The sequence below is a fragment of the Onychostruthus taczanowskii genome, unplaced genomic scaffold (genome assembly GCF_017590055.1).
Source record: "Onychostruthus taczanowskii isolate IOZ18803 unplaced genomic scaffold, ASM1759005v1 scaffold83, whole genome shotgun sequence".
In the NCBI taxonomy this organism is placed as follows: domain Eukaryota; kingdom Metazoa; phylum Chordata; class Aves; order Passeriformes; family Passeridae; genus Onychostruthus; species Onychostruthus taczanowskii.
The window spans coordinates 2,183,939-2,201,829 of record NW_024506221.1 but is presented as its reverse complement, the minus strand read 5'-3'; positions in this window follow the sequence as shown (position 1 = coordinate 2,201,829).

Sequence of the window (17,891 nt, the reverse complement as noted above, 5' to 3'; positions counted from 1 at the left end):
GCTTACCTAGTAAGCCCACTCATATGTGTGTATATATATTTATATATGTACATTATATGCATTTCTGTTTCTTGCTTTGTAAATAACTGAATTCTGAATAGTGCGAAATGAACTCCAGCAAGGTGGCATTCTCTGAAACAACTTCCTTCCTTCCTGTCAGCTTCAGCTAATGCAGTGGTTGAGTTGTGTAAGAGGTTTGTATCAATACAAAAAGGTCACTGCAAAAAAGCCTTTCCATCATCTTAACTCACCATGGTGGTATAGCTGTAAGAGTTTATGTAAATTCTCTGTGTGTTGGTTTTCCAGCACTAGGCATGTTCATGCTTCCATCCATATTTTCCAATATTAGTACGGTGGCCTTCAGAATAAAATTTTCTTTCATAGAAACCGCAAGTAAATGCTACTAATTACAAAAGACTGGGAATAGGACTGTTTCATTAGGCTCTTTGCTGTGAGGAGAACTCACAATGCGATGTGCTATGAGGAAAGACTGAAACCTCCTCCCCCTGCCCCATGCTTATTAATCTGCCAGCCTGCTAAAATGCACAGAATTATGGGATTCAGAGAGAGAATCCAGTTCAGATAAAGCTGTTTAGGAATGGTAGATGATCTTCAGCTTTTAATAGGAAAAAAACTGGCTGGCACTCAAAAGCTGTTTTATCTCAACCAGTTAGGACTGAAGAGACGTATCTCTTTGTACTGGGGGAGGCAGAGGGAAAGGAGAGGAGAGAGAAGGGGAGGAAAAGAGAGGGAGAGGCAGAGGAGAGAGGAGAGTCAACTGCCTAAAGATATGAAAAGACTGGTTTATAGTTCTAGTTAACTCTCTCTGGAATAGGTGAAGGGAAGACTTTGTATTCACTTTATTTAGCAGTTGGGTATGCAGCACCTTTTGTTGAGACAGATTTTATCCACCTGGAATCAACATGGATTGGTTGGTAGAAATGTAGGACTAAACACTGGGGGCTGGAACAAATGGATCTGCTAGGGCAGTCCTATCTAGAACCTAGCTGTAGCTTTGTCAGCTCTTGCTAAATGGAAACTGTAGAGGTTCAGATGGAGACAATTCTTTTTGAATGACTACGTGTTCAGTCCTTTATAGGACTGGACTATCTTTTCCACCAAGTTAACTTTGGTGAGCATCAGAAGACATGATGAACATCTTTGCAGGGTTTCATCTTAGCTCATCTGCTAATGGTACATCCCACGCTTACCTAAAGCTGAATTGAAAGAAAGCAGTTATTAAACTGCTGCTGAGGGAGCTGGTTTTTCCTATACTCATGGTATGAGATACAGAAGCCACAAATGAAAATATGAGAATGGAACAGTAAAGAGAAAAGCAAAGGCAAGAGGAAGGATGGCAGAAGGAAGGCAAAAAAGGAGCAGAATTTAGAGGAACTGGTCAAGCAAACCAAACAGCCCTCTGAGGGTTTCTATGCTCCAGTGTTTGCCTTAGCATTATAATATGATTAGATTAGATTACTGGATTAGATTATTTACTAGGAACTCCAGCTGTATTTGGTTAGATCGTTGAAAGAGTGAGAGGTTTCAGAAATTATAAGGTTAGTGATAACAATGGTAAAGTAGAATATTTGGGAAATCAACTATTAGCTTGCATTTGGAAACATTTTCTGGCCAGTAAATTTCAGGAAAAGTATTTAAATTTTACGTACCAAGTCAAATCTACTGCATTTATTAATCTGCAGCATATTTTCCTCTTCTCTCACTTCCACAGAGAAACTTTGACTTATTCTCACATGGTAGTTACTTGGCAAATGTGACAATTATTTTGGAACGAGAATTCATATGTTGCCCCATACTCTGGCTTATAAAATACCTTATATTTATTAAAACCTCTGATACAGGGAAATTGCTGGTTTATTCAGCTGATTCAGGAAGATCTTTGTTGAAAATTTTCATGGCAAAAGGAAAGTAAATGAAACTCTGAATACTGATATATGTTAATTATTGTAATTTGTACTTTTACATCTCATTTTCAGTAACAACCAAATCCTGTGTTCTCAAAGCCTACTCTTTGGCATTCATTTATTTCTGTTAAAAACTGAAACAGTAAAATAACCAAAGGGCATGTGTGATCCAGCAGTTTTCTTGGCTGGAGGTTTGCTTTTCATAAAAACCACTCAAATTGTGCAAAGGTAACTGATGCGTGTGTCAGAAGAACTGTGAAGAAAAGAAGGAAACAAACAAAATGGACTTAAAACCACTAAAGGTGGAAGTTGACTTCAGGGATGGTGCCTAGCAGCTTTCAGTATCTGAAGCTGAATCATCAAGACCTTATTAAACTTTAGCTAGATTTTTTTTTTAATAGGCATGACATTTTTAATTGTAAAAGCATGAAAATAAATAGTAGTAAATAGGAGAAGCAATTTAGAATTACTTTAGAAATAAGTCTTGCAAGTCCAGGAAATAATTTTGCATGGCGAAATTATGGAGATAATGTGTTACTAAACTGTGGGTCACTTTCAAAAGGATGTGCTGAAATAAGTGTTATGCAACACAAACATTGGGGAATTAGTTCTCCATTCTATGGTAACAGTCAGATTATAATAAAATTTTTAGAAAACAGTGCAAAATGTGCGTGTTTCTAAGAGCCAAAGTAATATACTGAGAGCTAGTACAAAACTACAAAGCAGAATTTTATTGTCTCCTTCAAACATTTATCTTTTGCTTGCTCTCTTTTAAGGATTTAACTAAACAGAAGTCTTGTCTGGATTTAAAATTACAGGCCAGTTTATGCAGTCTGCATACTCTGCAGCTGCCTTCTCTGCACTGTCTGCATCCTGCTGAGTGGCTGTAAATCCAAATATCTCCTGCTACCTCCTTGAAGACAGTTTGCAAGATTAAGCATATAACCTCTATTGAGAATTCTGCCATATATCAAATGTTTAATGTTGTGTTCTAGGGTCAGAGCTATATATGAAACAAAAATTGGTGCTATAGTGCTTTAGGATCATGTTTTTTGAAAATCCTAGGTTGATGCCAGTGCCAATTATTGAGATTGTTGATACTGATTATCAATACTCGGTTGTTACTGTGCAGATTAGGCAGTGAAGGCTTTGTCCACATGGCAAATGTCCACATGGCAAACACACCATCATAAGGAGCTGGCATCCAAAAATTCAAGCCAGATTTTTGGCAAAGAATTCTTTCTGCCTACCAGTCCCCTGCTTTCTGATATCTGAAAAAAAAAAAAAATAAATGAAAATATAATGTAAAAACCAGTACTTTGTTGAAAACACAATTTAAATTGCAGCCGTACGTACAGACAAGAAATGTCTACAATCTGTTAGTTTAATGTAGAATTAAAGTTCACTGTGATACAAATGGATGCCACCTCATCACAGGGTTTGCTTTGCAAGCTGTGCTTCAAAATTTGCAGAAGATATTTTAAGTGACTCAAACGGGATCAAGGGAGGAAGGGAGGCAGTATCCTTCACTACAGTAATATACATGTAAAAAGTAAGGCAGCCTCTAATCTGAATACAATTTGAGAACAATTACTCTAAATCTGAATGCAAATTGAGACAATTACTCTAATTGTAATTATGATGAAGGCACACAGGTGAGTCTCACCTACTGCTTTAATATCAGCATGAAGATCACCTTTGATAAGTCTTTCTTTTTCACAAACTCACCATTTTCTAACCTTTTAGAGTTTTAAAAACAGCCTCTCTCCTGTGGCAACAATAAAAAATCATGAGAATTTTATATTATAAATTAAGATATCCTCCATTCTGCTGCAGTACTTGCTCAATTATCACCAATAAGCAGGAGTACTAAACTGTTTGAAGAACCAGACCTTACTTACATGATTGAATTTGGGCTACTTGGGACTCCTGCTCTGGGGTAATCAATGATTTCTGTTTCTTGTGGGTATGGTGACAGAGTGTAGACTTTTTCTAATCCAAATTATGTGTTCTATGGTTTTCCTGGGCTGTGGGGAGGTTTGTAATTTGTTTGGGGTTTGGTTTTGGTTTTTAAGTTGACAGAAACCCAGTTTCATCAATTTTTTTCTAAACTTTTTTTTTTTAAATTTGGAAATACGTTTGTAATTCTGGAAATAAAACCTGAAGATAAGGCAGCATAAAATAAGTAGCAAGTTAAGTGGCATAAGCCTTCCCTGGTAGAGGGAAGTAATCAAGTTAAATGCCACTCCATTTATTTATGCAAACTTTAGAAAGTTTGCTGAATAAACTCCATTTATTCAGCAAACTTTAGAATGTCTGACAGCATCCTTTTACTTAGAACATTTTTTGCATTTGTTTTTTATGTATTATTTTAGAAGGGGGAAAGAGGGCTTCAGTGAAAAAGAGAGAGGAAAGCTATGTAGATAGAAGTGTTTTTTGTAATTCCAAAACCATGAGACTTTAAACAGCTTTTATTAGTCTTTTGCCATTTAATTATATTGTCTCTTAAATGAAAGCTAAGCATTTTGTTTTTTGCTCTAATGACAGGACTTCTACTCCCAGTAAAGGAGCAGAAATAAGAAGGATGAAAAAGGTTTGAAAACCATAAGACAATCTTCAGCGCTTTTACTGACTACAGAGCCATCATAAACAAAACCAAAGAACTGAAGTTAAAACTTTGCAGAAGGCAGGTAAGAAATGCCCCTGTCCTCATCAGCACAGAGGCAGAGACCTCTGTCTGCATGCATTGGACATACCCCATAGTAGAGAATCTGAATGAATGTGCATATTCACTCTCCTAAATTTTAAGAATACATGTACATGTATCCATCCAAGGCAGCACAAGCAAATGTGCCCTGGAATTTCCATGTTACAGGAATATATCCATGCTTATTGTACCATACTGTTCCCATCAAAGAAAAAATTAAGTTTTGAGGCTTACTAGAATGATAATTCAGCTAGTTTTTAATTCACCCAAATTCAACATTTATGTAAGAGATACAGAACTATTGAAATACTCACTGAAATGATGCATACTTAGAACAGAGTAGCTTAGTATTTCAATTAAAAATAAGTATGTTAGTTCAGAGAGAGGTGGTCTTGGATAATTATCTTCATGTGTGAAGGAAAGCACTGTTTTAACACACAAGAGTCTGCAAACATTTCTAGTTCTTTGCATATGGAAGGGCTGTTTTCCAGTCTACAAATATTTTATTTGGATAAATAGAAAAATATCATGCAGTAGAGTTCAGACAAAGGAAGGAAAGACATCTGAGCCTTAATATTAAGGAAATTACTTGCCTGCTGCTGTAAGAGTGATTATCAGGACTCAGGTTTTGCATGCCAAGAATCTGTGGAATACTTATTTTTCCCTTGTTTTCTTTTTTCAGTCTGAATATGCATCACAATCCTACTGTTTTTCTGGTGCCTAAAGTGATATGCACTCTGTACATCTGCATGGGAATAATTTTCATCCAGAGGTGTAAACCACTTCATTAGAAGCATCCAGGGGGATCAATGAGAGGAGCTCCTCCACTGTGAGTCATCACATGTATCTTTTTAGTCCTCTAATTGCATCAATTTTATTTGACACTGGTAATAATAGAGTTAAAATGGCTTTTTCAGCTGAGATTATGTCACACCAGAGGAGTTCAAAGATGAACTTCTGAGTGTGACTTTTTAACAGCAGATTTGTTCTGCAAGGCATTTCCACAAAAGATTCATCAGGGTTATATTACAACTTGGGTGGTATTTCCAGAGGCAAAACACATACATGTATACATTTAGAAGTGAAAGTAGCGTAAAATATATCGGTGTATAGAATGTGAATTTCAAAGTGAAAAAGAATATCATAAGTAGTTTTTAATTTTAGTTATGATTCTTGTTAAGATATTTCCAAATACTTTTGGTCTTGGTAAGCTATGGGAGGATTATACAAAGATAACTTATTCTAATTGAATTTTATCTTTCAATATAAAAATAATTTAAAAATTATTAATGAAGAGAAGAATGTGCACAGCATATCAGTAGTGAAAAATCTACAGAGCTAATACAAAATTTTTGAAACTATAACTAATGCCAACTTATCCTGGCTGATCTATAAATTTTATTTCCACTTTTGTAAACCTCAGAAATGCCAGGGGAAAAAAATGGCATATTGTCATTTTTCATTGTTCCATCTTCCTCTGCAGTGTGTTTTGCCTTCTTTTGGTTGTGAGAGTTACTGGAACTAATGTTTAACTGTACTGTAGCATTTCAATTTCTAGTGTAAGAGTTAATTTACTTTAATTATTGCATTTTGATTGATTTAGCCACAAATTAAAGTTAATACCACTAAAGCATTCTTTTATAAGAAAAAAAAATTGATATTTAAATAACTCATATAAGAAGAACAATAAATTGTATCTGACAGTGGTAGGGCTTTAGAAAACATATTGCTAAGGGTTGCATAGTTACTTACTGGAAAATTATGTTTCAGATAAAAATGTTAAACATTCTATTTTGAAGATATTGGGTCATTCTGACTATTAAGTTTACTTACATTCCTCACAGGGTTTGAAACACGTCTGTCAGAGGGAAATGCGATCTCTCCATGTGGACCCTATTCCCATGCCTGACAACATTTAATGTGTTTGTCCTTACATCAGCCTCATGGGTAGTGTTAAGTCCAGTGAAACACCAAGTGGCTCACCCAAGATAATCCAGTAGAAGGGTTACATTTAACTATTCTATTCTAGTTTTTTCTGCCCTGTGCCAGGTTATTTTTTGATTCCAAGGATAAAGCTGAGTAGATAGAAAAGGCTACTTAGGGTGCACTGAAAAAGTCAGAGATATTCCCTGCTGACCTTTATTACTCTTCTTTCTTTTAGGAGAGAGCAAGCCATGCCCTTTGTACAGACAGCATGTTTGGACTTGGTTTGGGAAGAATGAGAGTTGCAGTCAGTAGCACACAGCACAGATTGCAGGTGGGCATCTGTGGCAGCAGACAGCTCTGTGAGCACAGTGATTTTGATGAAAAGAAATGTTTGAGCACTTTTATACATTGGCATTGTTGGAAATTAGATTCCAAGTATGAGTGACCCGAAAACTGCTGTTCATTTTTTTTTTTATCCTCTAGGACTTCTGCAAAGAATTTTATTGCTTGTAGATCTCTAGGGGGTTTGTGGTTACAGATCTCTTGACTTGTAGCTAGTATATCAACTATATAAAATGCTTTCCTTTTAAGGCAAAACTTTTTACAGAGATGTTTTTTCTAGGTTTACAAAAAATACTGTCCAGTTTTACTGTAAAAGTTGTATCTCACTTCTGCATTTTAACTGTCTTGGGATTTTCAAACCAGAAATAAAATTTCAGTTATAGTTTCATATTGATATACACTGCTTTCAAACATGCTTGAAAGTTTCATAAAATTATTTCAACTTTTCATAAAGTTGTAAAGACAAAGCTTATTAATTCTAAATTACATTGAGTCTTGTTCTTTGCTCAGTTATACACTCTTGAGGATAGTGGACCTTCACTAGTATGATGCATCAAGCCAGGGGCAGTGCAGGTGTTAATTACATTTTTAAAAGTAATAATTAAATATTTTTTACTTCACACAGAGACCATGAGCTCCGTGTAATAAATTAATTGAATTTAGGAGTAGTAAAATAAGATAATAAATCTGGATTGCAGAAAGCACTGCCAGAAATCTATGACTAGAGTGGTTGGGAAATAAATTACATTGTTTTCACACACCTTTCTTAGTCACTGTTTCATTTAATCTTGATAAGGGAGGTTGGACTAGATGTCCTTTTAAAATTCTCTTCCAAACCAACCCTTTCTGTGATGATTCTGGATAGGCATGGACAAGCCTGCATCATCTAGTACATATCAGTTTTATCAGTGCAGTATAATTCATGACTATTTCTACAGCTCCTCTGCAGCCTTATCCTTGAACAGTGAAAGAGAAAACAGTTCTCAGGCAGTTCTCATGACAGTGCACTAATTTTTCTAACTGTTGTGTACTGCAGAAGTTGCTCTGCCCACTGAAACTCTGTGAATCATGTATTTCCCTCCTAGTAGGAAAAAAATGGCCCATCCATTGCCCATGAAAACCTTTGCACTATTTAACAGACCCTCAAAGCATGTTGTAACATCTGAGGTAGAAGCAGTACTGGTGTTAGTTAATACTGGAGAAACAGAGAGCCTTCCAAGGAAAGGGCATCTCTATATGGCATTGTAGCTAGGAATATAATGTGGTCCATAAGGCACTTAGTTTTCTCATTGACTAAATGAGTGATGAATGTGCTGGTTTTGACTGTGATAAAGTTAAATTTCTTCACAGCAGCTGGTATGGGACTGTGTTTCAGATTTGCTGAGAACAATACTGATAATACACAGATGTTTTAGTTGTTGATGAGCAGTTCTTATACAGTATCAAGGCCTTTTCCGCACCTTACCCCATCCCACAAGCCGTCCTACAGATGGCTAAATATCTGCCTGCCAATAGAAAGTGGTGAATGAATCCTTGTTTTGCTGTGCGTTTGTGCGTGACTTTTGCTTTCTCCATTAAACTGCTTTTATCTTGAGCCATGAGTTTTCTCACTTGTATTCCTCTGATTCACTCCCCCATTCTGCTGTTGGGGGAGGAATGAGCGAGCAGCTCTGCAGCTGATTTGCCAGCTGGGGTTAGACCATGACATGACCTTTCAGCTACCTTATTTCACTCCCTTTTTTTTTTTTTTTAATGAATCTGTTTTCATGTACTATTTTTTACAACATGCTGAGTTGATAGCAGAATAAAGGGGGAGAGTTTTACTATCTACATTTTCCTAAAACACATACTGTATAACGTTGTGAATGCTCAAAAAAATCCACACTTGGAGATTTTCAGAAGAGAAACGTTTCAAAAACAGACAGGATCTTGTAATGGCAACCTGAAGCCAGAAGCATCACACTTCCCAATTCTTTGTCTGCCAAGTATGCAGCTTATCTGATTCACAGTATGACTGTCCACATTTAGTCCTAAACAGAAATCCTCTGTAGTTCAAAAAACTTAAAATTCTAGGCTTTTAAAAACGGAAGTAAAGTACGAAAGGGAGATCTTTCACAAAAGGGCTGAATTTCTCTGGGAACTAAGCAAGCATTTCTCCAGAAGATTTCTACTGAGAACAGCAGGGCTATCAAGTAGCACTTCTATGTTTCTTCTTCAGAGAAGGCCTTTGTTCACTGTTTGCTACATTTTCCCTCTTAAAACAGAAGCTAGAGAAGGTTTCTAAACTGTACATTTGTTTATTTCTGTCTTGGTGTTACCTATCTGCAATAGCTTTTTCCATTTTTATGTGTGTGCATGTGGATATTATCTGAATGAACAAGTACAGTCATCAGTTGTAGTTCTTATTGGTAAAGATGAGATAGGGAATGTGAATATCATCCCTAATGCTAAGTTTATAATGTAGGGTTTTTTTTAAATCACTCTTCTTCCTTTACAGACCTAGAGGGAAAATGAATACATTTAGAACATGAACTACAGGCACAAAAAAACTGCTTGGTTGGAAACATGCACACTTTTTCACTGTGTGAGGTAGCAGTTTTACTGTCAGTAGGCACTGATTAGAGACCAGTCAGGAATGTTCTTGGGGTCATACTGAACAGTGGTGTGTGATTTGCTGTCCTATTAGCAATGGTTGAGTCTTGCCCAAAGTCCATGTGCTTTTGGCATGGATGAACTTCGACTTGTGTGCAGGTTTGGGTTTGTATCTGGAAAACAGTGTAGACATATCTAAACTAGTCACGTTTATATAAACCCCAGCTAGCAACAAATATGCAAATCAGGCTTAAATTGAAACAAAAATCCTTTATGCAATGCAAGCTTAACTTTTTGAATGATAATGACAAATCATTAGTTTTCTTTCACAGATACCACTAACTGCCCTGGGGCACAACTCTGCAGGAAAGAAAAACTCCTTTTTTCAGGTTCTGCCTCATTATCCCTAGATAACTTCACTGCTGGTAGGGATATACTGACGTGCAAGCATACGGGATTCAGTGACAAGAAAGAGTAGATGGGTGGTGGCAGCTATTTAATTGCGGAAGGAAGGTGATCTCAACTCATCTGGAAGATAAATTGATTTTTATCGCAGTCTTCCAGTAAGCATATTTTAAAACCAGTCTCTGTTTTTCAATTCAGTAAGCTCTGTCGAGCTAACAAGAAGTTTACATATCTGCAGTGAATCAGTGGTGGGTTAAATTTGTGTGTAACAGAAATCACTGATACATACTAAGAAGAACTTTCAAAGACAACCAAGAATAACATATATCTTAAAATCATACTGAATCTGCCCTTCTCTGAGTTCTCACCAAATCTTGTTACAAATGCTTTTTATTAGAAAATAATAAATTTGAAAATAAAATTGGAATTGTTTTGACTTTTTTACCACTTTTTCTACACGTTATGTAGGGCACAGTTATGCTTTCTGGCTAAGCAATGCATTTCTGAACCTCAGTTCTGTCTAATGAGCTAGCAGAATATCCTATTCATAGATTAACAGAATCCTTTAGGTTGGAAAAGACTTCTGAGATCATCAAGTCCAGTCCTTGACTGATCACTGCATTGTCAACTAGGCTGTGGCACTGACACTTCCAATCATTTGTTGAATGCCTCCAGGGATGATCACTCCACCACTGAGCAGTCCATTCCAATGTTTAAAAACCCTCTCTGTGAAAAAATATCTTCTAATGTCTCAATTCCTTTTGATGTCCAAAACTGGCACATCATCTTGCTTCCTTTATTTATGACACAAATCCATACTGGAAAAGAGTCAGCCCGCTTGGGATAACTTGATCTCCCCCTAATACTTGTTGTAAATTGTGTCTTTCCTGAATTCCAGCTCCAAACAACAGCACAGTGCCTGAGTGCAAACATCCCTACAGCCAGAGTGTGTTTGGACACCACATACCAGCAGGTTAGGATCCAAGGCACTCACTCGTAGTTGGTTGATCCAGGCTTAGCAGCCACTGGAACACTTTTAAACTGTAGTTCCCTTGTTTGTGTTTGTCTTTGAAACTGAAGAGAAATTCCTGAGACTGCAATATATGGTACTGTTTTAAACAGGTGAGAATCTGATGGTGTTACAATACATAATGTACTTTTTGTGTGTAGTTTTCAACCAGGTTTTTAATCCTGTTGTTATTATATTGGACGCTCACATAGTTACTGCCTGCATCCTTTCATTATAAAAGCTGTCTTCTTCCAGTAATAGATTTAAAGGTATTCTTCTTCAAAAACAGATCAGCAGCCCATTATAGCTTTATTTTTTCTCAGCTGCTTCTTCTTTTAGGTGGGACCTGACTAAAAGTGAGTATTCCAGTTGTTTTTAAAAGTGCTAAAATTATCCCCATAGACTGCAATGTGCTTGCACTTCACATACTGCAATAAAATTATGGCAAAAAAAGCTCAGAATACAACAAGAATTTGTAGTGCACCTTATAAAGTACTGAATACTTTCATGAAGGTAACAGCATTCACTTATGCTTAGACAAGCTCATTTTGACTGCTGACTTGTAAGATGAAAGGAGAGGTCCTCATTCTCTGGTGACACCTAAAGAACTATAGTTTCAAATGTAAAAAACTGTTCTTGATCTGTGCTGGAAGGTACTATATATTTGGGGTTTTTTAAGATTTTGGTTTTTTTGAGTGGAAGATTTACCACTAGTTGAGGTAAATCATACATTTAGTAAAATGCCATAGTCATAACATCAGTGTTCCTAGTAATTGAATTTTACTGACAGTATTGAATCTTAGAATGGTTTGGGTTGGAATGAACCTTATAGATCACCTAGTTCCAAACCTGCCATGGGCAGGGACACCTTGCTCTAGACCAAAACCACATCCAACCTGGCCTTGAACACTTCCAGAGGTAGGGAGTCCACAACTTCTCTACCCAATCTGTTCCAGTGCCTTCTCACCTTCATGGTAAAAATTTTCTTTCTAATATCCAGTCTGAACCTGCTCTGTTTCAGTTTGAAGCCATGCACCCTTGCTCTGTAACTGCACACTATTGTCAAAAGCCCCTCGCCAGTTCTCTTGGATGCCTTCACCAGGTAGTGAAAGACTACAGTAAGGTTTCCCCAGAACTTTCCCTTCTCCAGGCTGAAAAACCCCACCTCAGATGTCTTCACTGGAGAGGGACTCCAGCACACTGATAACCTTGGTGGCTCTCCTCTGCTCTCCCTCCAGCCGGTCTACATCCTTTGTATGCTGAGGACCCCAGAGTGGGTGCAGTGCTCCAGGTGGGCACTTGCAAGGGTGGAGCAGAGGGGCAGAATCCCCTCTCAGCCTACTAGCTTCGCTGCTTTTGATGCAGCCCAGGCTGGTTCTCTGAGCTGTGAATGGACATTTCCTCTTGACAGCAGGATGCAGGATGAATGACAGTCGTATGACTATATCGAGAAGCGTGAATGTTTTAACATGATCTGTGTGATTTTTTGCTGTTATTTCTGATTATGGTTACCTCAACTCAACTTTTGAAACCATTATTCATCTCTCATGCCTATTATCGTAGTAGGTTAGATGGTAAAAGTGTTGGGTGAATTTAAAACCCTTAGAAGTCTGAGAGAATGCTGAATATTGAATGTGGCAAAGAGTTCTTTTTGTTGCAGTCAGTACAAAATGAGATGGTCTTAAAAACAATGCCTTGATTCTTCCTTTTAAAGATTAAAGTGCATTATTTGAAACACTTGAATGCTACAGTTAATCCTAGCATATGTACCTAAATGCTACTGAGGACGTTCCTGTAATCTAATAATTAGTAAAGCAAAGCCTTAGTTATGTAAATGTAGTTGATAGTGATAGTGATAAATACATTGTGAAAAATTGCAGTACAGGAGCTTTTGAGAGCTTTCATTTCTTTTAAGGAGGAAAAAAATGCAAAAGTCTGGGTCAGAAGTTTAAAGTTTGCTTGGCACAACATCTTCAAGTTCTGGATGCTTCATGTTGCTCCATGTTAGGTGCTTCACCATCTAACAAAAAGGATATAGTGGGAAAGGTAGGGAAACCATTCTTGGGGAAAAAGTAGTTGTGTATCTCAGTATTTCTTGGTATGCCTAATTATTTATCTTTTTTTTTTCTCTCTCTCTCTTGCTGTGTCTGCCCAAACCACCCTGAATTAAATGTTTTCTACATTTCTCTTCATGGTGAGAAAAGCTGAGACTTGAGAAAATTGTTCCTTAGCGTAAAAGTCATGTCCTTTTCTCCTGTTTTTCTTCAACTATGTTCTCGCTCTGTTTAAAATCTAATTGTTGTTCTAGATTTTCCCTCAATTGTTTATTTTGTAGAAGCAAGGAATTTATGCATACCGCACATAAACATCTGCTCATCTATCATTATGCTGAATTCAGTACTACAGTCAGCAGTTTGCATATGCTTTTATGCTTGTAGTCTCTCATAATTTTTATCTTCACAGGTCTCACATTCCCCCTCTCAGTATGGGATTGTCTGTGTTCTTCTCCATTCCTCAGGTTTGTCGTGAGACTCTTCAGAGTTTTGTGCTTTTAATAGAGTTCTTTCTGTCCTAGGTTCAGAATGCTTTTATTTTTGTACCTGTCTGGTTTTGTGAATTTTTTTTCATTGTTCTGGTAGCTATGCTTGCACAGACACTTTAGAATATTTTTCTTAAGGAAAAAGCTAAAACAAACCTGCCTTTTTCTCCCTAATATGCTACTTAAAACACATAACCAGATAATGCGTGCTCAAGGTAAGAGCTATTGATACCAACATCACAACTAAATTGCACTTTCTACATTTATAATTAAAGCAGATACAAAGATGTGTCCTAGGGATTGACCCTGACCTGAGCTGGTTGATGAATGAGAAAATGGGAAATTACACCTTCTCAATGTTCAAAGTGGGATAAGATCTCAAAGTTGGATGGCGCTGAAATGGTACTGGTTCTTGCAGCATGTCAGGCGCCAACCCCATCCCTGTCTCTCCACCCTCTCTGAAGTAGCTTTCACATTTGTTACAGCATAATTAAAGATTAATTGAGTGGAAGAGGCAGACTGAAACAGGGCATGAATCTGTGGCCATGTGGTCACTGGAGAGTAACTGGAAATACTCTAAATCCCATTTATGTACTTTGTTCAGTAACAGCTCTTGAAACAGCACCAGGTATAAATTTTTTTATTTTATTTCAAGTTTTATTTTTAGAGTGAAAGTGTTATCAGTGGCTGTCAACTCATGTATTTCCTGTGGTGGAAACACTTTTCAGCCCTTTGATGGGAAGCAAAAGAAGCCCCATTAGCAGGGGAAGATGCTGAGCCCATGCCCTGAGATGTTCAAGGCACTCTGGGTAACTCCAGCACCTCTGAGTGCTCCAGTCATTACATAAGCATTTCATCTAGTGACACTTTAATTTATTATAGGCCTTGAAACACAAACCTGAAGAAGGGCCTTGTGACATTAAATCCTTTCACGTTCCTGCCAGCCCCTGAATCTCAGCTGTTGAACAGGAACTTGGCAGCGGTGGGGAGCCCTCACCTGCGAGGTGAGACACAGGCTCAGGACCTTCACTGGGGGAGGAGAACCTAGAGCAGTGTCTGTGCCTCACAGGAGCATCCTACCTGCTGACCCTTAACTCTGGCTCCTGGGACTCACTGCAGTGCTGTTCCCCAGCTGTCCTGCATGGAGCTAGTGTTAGCAGACTGGCTGCCCTCGGGAAGGGAGCTGGTTCTTGGCAGTGCTGAAAGCCCGCCCTGGAACACAGAGGCACGTGCAGGAGGATTATGGTGCAGTCTGACTGGGGACACTGAGCACCTCAGTGCCATCAGAATGAACGTGTGATGCACAAAGCCCTTTTCAGTGGTGCCTACCAAATGCACAGCCCATGGCACTTTGTGGCATTTGGCAGATTGCAAGGTAAGGTGCCTGCTAAATGCTGTTTTCAGGCTGAGTAGATAATTCCTCTCTGAACACCTACACAAAGGACCTCTCTCTTCCCTGGATCCAGCCCAGGTTTGTATTAGCTGTTGTTTGATGGCTTGATGGCTACATCCCTCCTAAGGGTTACATTTTCTCTAAAGGAGTCGCACACTAATTTATTCAGAAAAAGTAATGTTCCATTGCCTCAATACAGACACACTTTTATTATTGTCCCTGTGAATCTCCTCAAAACTGAAGCGCTTTTAAGTAGTTCAGTCTTTAAATATCCTCTTTTATTCTCATTCAAGAAATTCTGATTCTGATAACAGTCAAGGATTTTAGTTTTTCATTTCAGCTAAGAAAAAAGGTCAAAAGAGAAATATGGTAGTTTTTATTCCTTTAATAATGGGGGTATTTTCTGACATAGAGCAGTGAAATCTGGTTAACAATATATAATCAAAGAAAAATTATTTTATCTTTGATTTTACTGTTTTAGCGGTTCTTGAAGTAAAAATATACCTCTGTGTTTTGCTCACCCACTACTTTTAAGCCTCAGTAGGACCTACTCATGTGTACAATCATCAGCATTTTGCCTATATTTTTATGCATGCAATTTGGTATCAGTTTATGCCTCTTTAAAGCTTGGCAGTGATTTCTTTAAAAGTCTCTTCTAGTTATGTTGTTCAAAAATGACTTTTTCTTCCTGAGGCTCCTTGGTAAAAGACAGAAGAAAGCATAGTGGCAGAAGTATTATAAACTGAAGCAGATGGGATTTTGTTTTTGTAGAATATAATGAAGCTTGCACATAAAGTTAATTGTCCCATAACCAAGTACATTTCTTGAACTATGATGAAAATCAACCAGATATTTCCAGAAGGAAAGATTTTCACGTAATTTAAGAAAGTGTCAGTAAATAATATGCAAATAAATAGAATCATGCCAAGCTGGGAAGACTTGGGGAGGTCAACACATAAGCTAATGCAAGGAGTTTGGCTGGCTGATGCTTTTGAAGATGTCTTGTCCTTTCTGATGACCATGTTTAAAATACTTGTGTAAGTCAGAAATTTGAGTAAGTAATGCCAAGTACTGACATATCAAGATTAAGAGAAGCATTGAATGGACTCATCCCCAGTCTCTTCTTTTGGGAGCTGTCAGGAGCAGGATTAAATCATATTTGACAAATATATCATGGTCATTTGAGAAGAGATTTCTCCATTGAAGGTGAAATAAGCTTTATCAGTGCAAAAATGCAAATGCCTTTTCACATAAAAAGGTAGTTTGAGTAGGGTGTTTTTAATGATATCTAGTGTAGTGTCAAGACTGTTATATTTGAACAGAGAAAACTGTTTATAGTTCACTGTGGGAAGAAATAAAATATGTGCTACTGTTGCAGTGGTGGTAAACTTACTACTTACCACAATTGTCTGTAATTTTAGGGATTAAAAATATGCTATTAGATCTGAGAACTTCTGAACAGGCATCAGAGAATATTAATATAAACTGCAGAGGCAAAATTAGTGTCTTTGGTGTAAAACAATAAGCATGCAAGATCTCCCTTGCTTGTTTGTGGTTGTTTTTTTTTTATGTTCTTACTAGTCTCTCTGTAAGAAAGAGACTAGTCTAGTCTTCCCTCTTGCAGTCTTTCCCATTTTTTTTTCTGTCAACATGTTCTTGGATTATAACTCTTTCCCATGATATATATTTAAAACCTAGTAATTTTTATTCATTCTTTAAGAGTTCATTGCTAAATTGTATGCAACATATACCATGAACCTTACATAAAATATAGAAAGAGTTGCCAGACATAAGTCTTGCATGTGCAAGGAAACAGTGTTCATATCTGATTATGCTGCCCTACATCAATGTTAGTGGAACTCTTATTATAACCCAGTAGTCTACAGTCTGTATATACAGATGTCTCTTTATTAACCATGAAACAGTAGTTTACAACAAATCCACCTATTTGCTTTCGCTTAAACTACAAGTGGTCATGTTTATGTTTTTTTCAAACACTCGGGAATGTTTTTTCTTTTCCTCAGTACAGAAAATAACACTGAATAGTAATGGTCTAGTTCAGAAAGAGGAAATCTCTTGTGCATATGGGATAGTAAAGTAATATCTGGAAGGTATGTGCATGATCTGGAACCAAATAGGAGGGAAAGAGGGGAGTCACCACAGGTACTTCCTTAAACTGAGAAATATAATCATACTGTTTTTGAAAGGTAATACCCTTTTATCAAGAAAATGCTATTGGACAAGAGTATCATGGTTAAACTATGACACCAACAGAGGAGATTCAGATTCCTTTTGATCCTCCATTGTCTGTAGGAGGCTTTGATTCCTTAATCTCAAAGCACAGATTTTGGCTGTAGCCATACAGAGTATTTGTAAGTTCTTTCTGCAACAATCCATCCAATGTATTTTTTACCAATTGGGGCATTGTGTAACTGAATTGTCTAGGCCCTTGTTTCACTGTATACTTCAGGTATATGAACATGGCTTTCAAGGGAAATCTGTCATTGCTGTTTGTTCCCCCCACTCCCACCCCCAATCCCTACTCCCACTGTGGAAGGAAATCTCTGCACGATGGAGTTCAGGCCTTCTGTATGACTGATGCAGAGCTCACAGCCTGGCAGACAGCAGCAACAGAAGAATGCACAGAACTGAAGGTCTGGCATGCAGAAACAAACAGGGAGCCCACAGCAGTGAAGGAAGCTCTGGGTACCTCATGACATTTGCAAGTCAGAAAGGGGGAATTGGGTTTCAGAACACAGGCATAGACTTTAGTAGGACAGGTAGCTTGCCTCCTATAGAGAGAGCTATAGAGAAAGTAGCTATGGGAGTCTACAGGAGCCTTATCTCCACAGTTACTTACCCCCAACTCTGAGTGTTGCAACAATTTTTGTCATGTGGTATTACCTATAGAAGTGATCAGCAAACTGTTGAAGAGACTAGGGGAGTGCTTCTTGTCAGAAATTATCTAGAACTCAAGCTTCTGCTATGAAAGTACAGTTGCTTAGGGAAAAAAAAAAAAGTGAGGTGAGTTTTAAATCAAAACTAAATCACCA